The sequence below is a fragment of the Pinus tabuliformis genome, chromosome 5_2 (assembly GCF_031772625.1).
Source record: "Pinus tabuliformis cultivar Carrire ecotype Pingquan chromosome 5_2, CPIR1, whole genome shotgun sequence".
Lineage (NCBI taxonomy): Eukaryota > Viridiplantae > Streptophyta > Pinopsida > Pinales > Pinaceae > Pinus > Pinus tabuliformis.
The window spans coordinates 760,301,155-760,307,646 of NC_142306.1; the positions used below are offsets into that span (position 1 = coordinate 760,301,155).

A 6,492-nucleotide genomic window follows, 5' to 3' on the forward strand; every position below is an offset into this window, starting at 1 on the left:
AAATCACTCTACACTCATCTACCGTTCTAAATCACTCTACACTCATCTACCGTTCTATCAGAGTGTTGCTAGTTTTATCAGAGTGTTGCTAGTTTTATTTTGATATGCCTTGATACATACAAACTTTAAAAAAAAAGGGTCTGCACTCAAGTAACTGGACTTGTGTTTCGCTGACATCATCTCGCTGCGGCATGAACTAAAACCCTCTACAGAATTTTGGCGAAGTTTTCTTTACTTTTATCATCACACCGGAACGTCGCTTAGAGATGTTGAATTGAGCCATCCGTTTGACCGGCTTCCCCTCAGAGTTTCTTCAAGAAGCCTGTCCTGAGGATCAGCGATTTCGGCACACTCAGTAACTTCTACACTACACTCGTCATAAATGCAGCATATATGGACGTCAGGGAGCGTAGCTTCACCTGCCAGAATTTGACACACTCTCCGTATCCCTAACCTTGCCTCGGGCTCGGTATTGGAGCACAATAACCCTAGTTTCAACACCTTGTCCATCTCGCCTGCGTCGTATTCATTCCCCAGCTTCGGATCCGCCGCATCTAGCAGTCTCGCTTGGGCGTATAGCTCCCGAACCCACTCCACCAAAACCACTCGTTCGTCGCCCGCGGATAGATCCACGGGCTTCCTCCCGCACGCCACTTCCAACAGCAGAACGCCAAAGCTGAACACGTCCGAGCTCGGCGTAGCCTTCCCTGTCCATGTGAGCTCCGGCGCTATGTACCCCAACGTTCCCATCACTCGAGTCGTCTGCGGGTTTTCACTGTGTTCACACAGCCGGGCGAGGCCGAAATCCCCCAGCCGCCCGTTTAGCTCCGAATCCAACAGCACGTTGCTCGACTTGATGTCTCTGTGGATGACCCTCTTCTCCCATTCTTCGTGCAGATAAAGCAGCCCCGCAGCCACACCCTTGAAGATCGCGTATCTCTGAGGCCATGGCAGGATGGTTTTCAGGTCCCCAAATATGAGCTTATCCAGACTACCGTTGGACATGTAGTCGTAAACGATGAATAGCTGCTTCTGCATCCTGCACCACCCCCGGAGCTGAACCAGGTTCCTGTGCTGCATTCGGCCCATGGTAGAGATCTCTGCCACGAAACCCTTCATTCCCTCCGTGAACTCCTTCGTCATACATTTCACTGCGATTTGCTGGCCGCTGGACGGGAGAACGCCTCTGTACACCTTGCCAAAACCCCCTTGCCCCAAAATGTTCTCGTCTTTGAACCCATTCGTGGCGATGCTTAGATCCTTGTAAGCGAATCTATGAGGCCAGAACTCTTCCTCCCATTCTTCGATCGTTTCTCTGTACTTGGCTTTTTTAAGAAACCAAACCGCAACCGCCAGCGAGAATATCAATAAAACCAGAGCGGTTACTGTAATGCCAAATATGAACCCCACTCTCGGATGTTTTTCATGCCTGTGATCAAACGAAGGGAGACGAGAGATATCGAGCGGGGGTGCCGTGCCTTCTGTTGTGAAGCTCCACGCGAGAACGTAATGGTCTGCTATGAAATTCCCCGTAGCCGCTGAAAAGCCAACAAACATCTTTTCTTGCAGAACGCTCCGCAGATTGATTTTCTGAGATATTAACGGCTTCTGCGGTCTTGGCAAGCCAGCCAACGTTATGGTAACGTTGAGCTGACTCTGTAGATGGTTGTAATCTATCCAGGCCTGTATGTTGTGTCCGCTGTTGAGGCTCAATCCATGGAAGTCTTCCCCATTCCAATATCCAGCAAGCGCGGTTTTCACCGAGATGAGGCTGTTGATATCCACGCCCACGTGGTTGTCATTGGGGTCATCCAATTCAACACTATGGACCGTATCGAACTCCACTGCGAACAAGTGATTGTCTGGGTTCCCGTTGCTAGTAATGTTTAGTAAGCCCAGATACTCAGATTGCAGACTGCCCGTGAGAGTTTTGTAAGGCGTGACGAAGAAGGCCATTCCGTGCCCGCCTTTGTCAGAGGGGGGATGCACCATGCTAAAAACAAAGGTAGTGCTGAAGGAGGAAAGTGTGTCGTTGGTTTTCATCTGCACTGGAGTTGAATACAACGCCCGGCCGAGTTTCCAATGCGTTAGATCTGTGAGGGCGACCGCGGATTGGGAGCGAATGAGTGAAGCATCTGCCTCCAAGATCATGTTGGTTCCGTTGAATCCGTCGAAGACAAAAGTGGTAGGCAAAACTGGCATGACGCGGGAGCTGAGGGCTACGGGAATGAGGCTGATCGCCCATACTGCTAAAAAATGGGGAGAGAGAGTGTTTCTTCTCAACGACTCCATGTATTTTTCTCTATCACCATGGAAGCAGCATTACATGAGATATTATAGGTACAGTCCGCAGAAACCATGCTTTCTCGGGAGAAAATCGAAGACAGAAGCAATAGGAAAAACTGGTATGAAAGGGGAGTCAAAGGCCAGGCGGATTAGAGAAAATGGTCGGACCGGGCGAATTCTTCGAATCAGTATGTACTATGTAGTACATTATCGCAGCCATATAATCAACGCAGTAGACATCAATTTATTACACAGATTATCCATTATTCCTTTCACATTCAGTTTTTCAAACTTCAAGTTTTATTTAAAATTATTATTACCATGGTTAATTATAAAAAATAAAAATAAAATAGCTTATTATATAAAGATATATAATTTTTAATTATAGGCTATATTCAAAAAAAATATGATAATTCATTTCATTATTAAAATAGTTTATATTATTTTATTTTATTTTATGATATTTTAGATAAATATTTTTAGCATTAATTATATTATTAGGATATGTTTTGAATCAATTAATGTGGTTTATCCTCGTGACAAAGTTATCTCAATTTTTTTTAAACATGTTTTGAGTCATAATTACATCAAAATTTATTTGTAACCGCATTTCAAATCATTCAATGTGATTCATCACCATAAAATAATCACAAAAAACTAAATTCAATAATCCTAATTCTTTTTCCTAATAATTATTAAAAATATTAAAAATAACATATAAAAATCCAATTTCTATTAGCTGAATAACAATTTCACATAACAAATCTATGAAATACAAAATTAATTTAAAATATTAATATATTATCATTTAAATATTAATTCAAAATATTAATATATTATAATTTTTGTCCTTGCTCTGTAGTCACCTGCCTTAACATAAAATAAATTCCTTATGCGGACCTGAGTAATAAAATCACAAACCGCAATCGTGTTAAATTTTAATTGTCGTTAAAAATGTTTATAATCAAAACATGACCACAAACAAGTTTCTGCTAGGAAATTGATAATTGTCATGGGCTAAAATTCAAATTTGGTATGATTAAGATATAAAATGTACAGGTTACACTTTATAACAAAACTTCAAAAATAAAAGATTAAAAAAATTGAAAGTAGAGCCGAAAGTAGAGTCAAAAGATGCAGATGGATGATTGCTTTCACAGTAATCAATGACACTAAACGTACTTCAAGCGACAAAATCGCAAAACTCTTTTTCATCATCGCTTCCTTAGAAATCGCTGCAATGAATTCAATGATTCCTAAAAGCCTTGTACCTATTTCAACCGATTACAAAGCAAAGATTAAAAACAAAGCAATAATAAAACGTATAACAACAACATATTACCTATTCCAACCAATTATAAAGCAATAATAAAACATATAACAACAACATATTACCTATTTCAACCAATTATAAAGCAATAATAAAACATATAACAACAACATATAAGAAAGAAGATAAGTCAATCCTAGAAAACCAAAACCATATTGTAATAGATTTATCATATAATTAAAACTCAGTAAAACTTTTACATATAAATATATTTTATATTATAAACATTTGACAAACAAATATACAAATATTGATATAAGATAGAAATATTATCTTAAGCACATAGTCAAGAGAAAGTATTTTAACTAAACATTAAATTAGGAGTTATTTTAGTTGGACTAAATTTCTCAAATCCAACTAATTAACAATTAAATAAATCTTATAATAATTATATTAAAAAATAAAAATTATGATGAGGAATCTCATTTTATATGCACAAGACAACAAGGAGATAATGCCTCCAACATCCTCAATTAACAAGTCTTTGTCTTTGATCTTCTTGTCTGAAAAACTCTTCATTAGTATCTCTAATAATTTTCCAGATCAAGTAGATTGAACTCCATCAAGCTATCCCATAAGCTTTGTAAAGTTGTAGCTCTCAAGTTGAATTTCCACTCTTGAACACTTGAATCGCAAATCTCCCAAAGTTAATTACCGGACTACACCATGTCACTAACCTCATCAGTAGACCACTCTCATGTCTTCAACAACTAATGAGGGATAATTCCCTAGATCTATAAAGGTGGAGCAAGTAAACTTGACTCCGTCAAGTTACCGGTGTTTATTCGGGCTCCAGCTTTATGGGAACCCATGGTTTTTCCCATGGTATTCGTCTCTGATGTAGCCTACTTAAAATCTGAACAAAATCATGTTAAATCGACCTACGAGCAAGTGGGATTAAGCAATGGTGTCTTTAGACACCACCACTTCTCTCGGTGCTCTATGAACTTAGCATCTGGTAACAGATCCAGAGTGGTAAATATGAGAGCTTGGTGAATATGAAAGCCTGGAGTTGAGCATGAAGCATGAATTTCCTGATAAAAATATATGTGTAGAAATTCATCACAAGTCTGCCTTCGGAGGTTTAGTCGAAGAAAGAAATGGACTCTCTATTGGAAAATAAAAATTGGGAGTTAGTGAAGCTTCCAAAAGGAAGAAATTCCCTACAAAAAAAGGGTATACAAGATTAAACATGAGGGTGAGGAGAAGGAAAGATACAAAGCAAGGCCGATGGTGAAGGGATTTTCTTGAAAAGAATGTTTTGACTTCACCTATTATTAAAACACCATCCATAAGAGTTATCCTTGGTCTTGCTACTACTTTAGACTTGGAATGTGAACAACTAGATGTGAAAACAATTCTTCTTCATGGAGAATAGGTGGAGGAAATTTATATGGAATAGTGAGAAGGGTTCATGGTAAAAGGTAAAGAGAAGCTTGTATGCAGGTTGAAGAAGAGCATTTATGGGTGGAAATAGGAACCTCGCCAATGTTACAAGAAACTTGATTCATTTATGTTAGAGAATGGCTTCAAAAGGCTAGAGGCTGATCATTGTGTCTACATCAAGAGGTATGCCAAAGAAATGCATATTATATTACTATTGTATGTGGATGATATGCTAATTGTTGAACGTGATAAGAACATGATTAATAATTTGAAGAAATATTTTGGTACTCAATTTGCAATAAAATATTTTGTTCTAACACAAAAAATATTGCACATGAGGATTATATGTGATAGAAAGAAAAAAGAAGTTGCAGTTGTCACAAGAAAAATATATTGAGAAGGTGTTGGACAGGTTCAATATGAAGGGGGCCAAACTAGTTGGTACATTGTCAGCATCACACTTCAAACCTATTGCTTCTTTGCACCCTTATGATGATAAGAAGAAGCGTGAAATGAGTAGAATCTCTTATGCTTCATCAACTGGTGGCTTAATGTACGCCATGGTATGTACCCATCTAGATATTACACATTAAGAGGGAGTAGTGAGTGGGTTCCTTACAGATCGAAACAAACAACATTAGTATGGAGAAAAGTGGATTTTGAGGTAGCTCAAGGGTACTAGTAATTATGGTTCATGTTTTGGTAATAATAATGTTGTTCTTGAAGGTTAAACATATATAAACATGGATGGAGATGTGGATACTAGAAATTCCATCATTGATTATTTATATGCATTTGCAAATGCAATATTATCTTCGATGTTCGATATCATTGGATTCGTGAAGTGTTACATGATGGGTTGCTACAATTAGAGAAGATACACACTACAAAAAATCCAACTAATATGTTAACGCAGATATTGTCAAGGGATAAGGAAGAGATTTGTAGAACCTTGGCTAGAGTAGTGAAAACAGGATGAAAGGAATCTTAGGAAAGGGATTAGTAGGGATAAGAGAAAAGTAATGTCAAAAATATTCGATCAAACTTCTATTTGGTCCCATGTGGGAGATTCTTATGTGTTACCAAATCAATTCAAAGTTTTTTGCACCCATGGTATTATCCCATAGTATTGGGGCCATGGTATTGTAATGAAATAAATTTTTATATGAGGGTGTATGAAATAAAATCTATCTTACTTATGTGTTCCATGTCATACAGCTGGGAAAATTTGATAGTTGCTATGAGCACTCTAGCACCTGTTGGCACACTAAAGTTTGATGATGTTAGCAATAATTTAATGAATGAGGAGCTACAACACTAATCAATTGCAAAAAAACAGAGAGGAGTAAATTCTAGTCTTAGTTGATCATGGAAGGAAAATTGAAAACAATAGATATGGGCATTTAAAATAGAGAGGTAGATTGAAATCAAGAACATGAAGAATTGTTTTCATTGTGTAAGATAGAGGCATTGTTGTCGCAGATCGTATT

At 37.9% G+C, this 6,492-nt stretch overlaps 1 pseudogene; it reads right to left on the reverse strand.

The window, feature by feature from the left end:
* Positions 1-243: 243 nt before the first annotated feature.
* LOC149161506 (L-type lectin-domain containing receptor kinase IV.3 pseudogene) lies at positions 244-2,435 on the reverse strand (annotated as a pseudogene).
* Between the last annotated feature and the right edge of the window lie 4,057 nt (positions 2,436-6,492).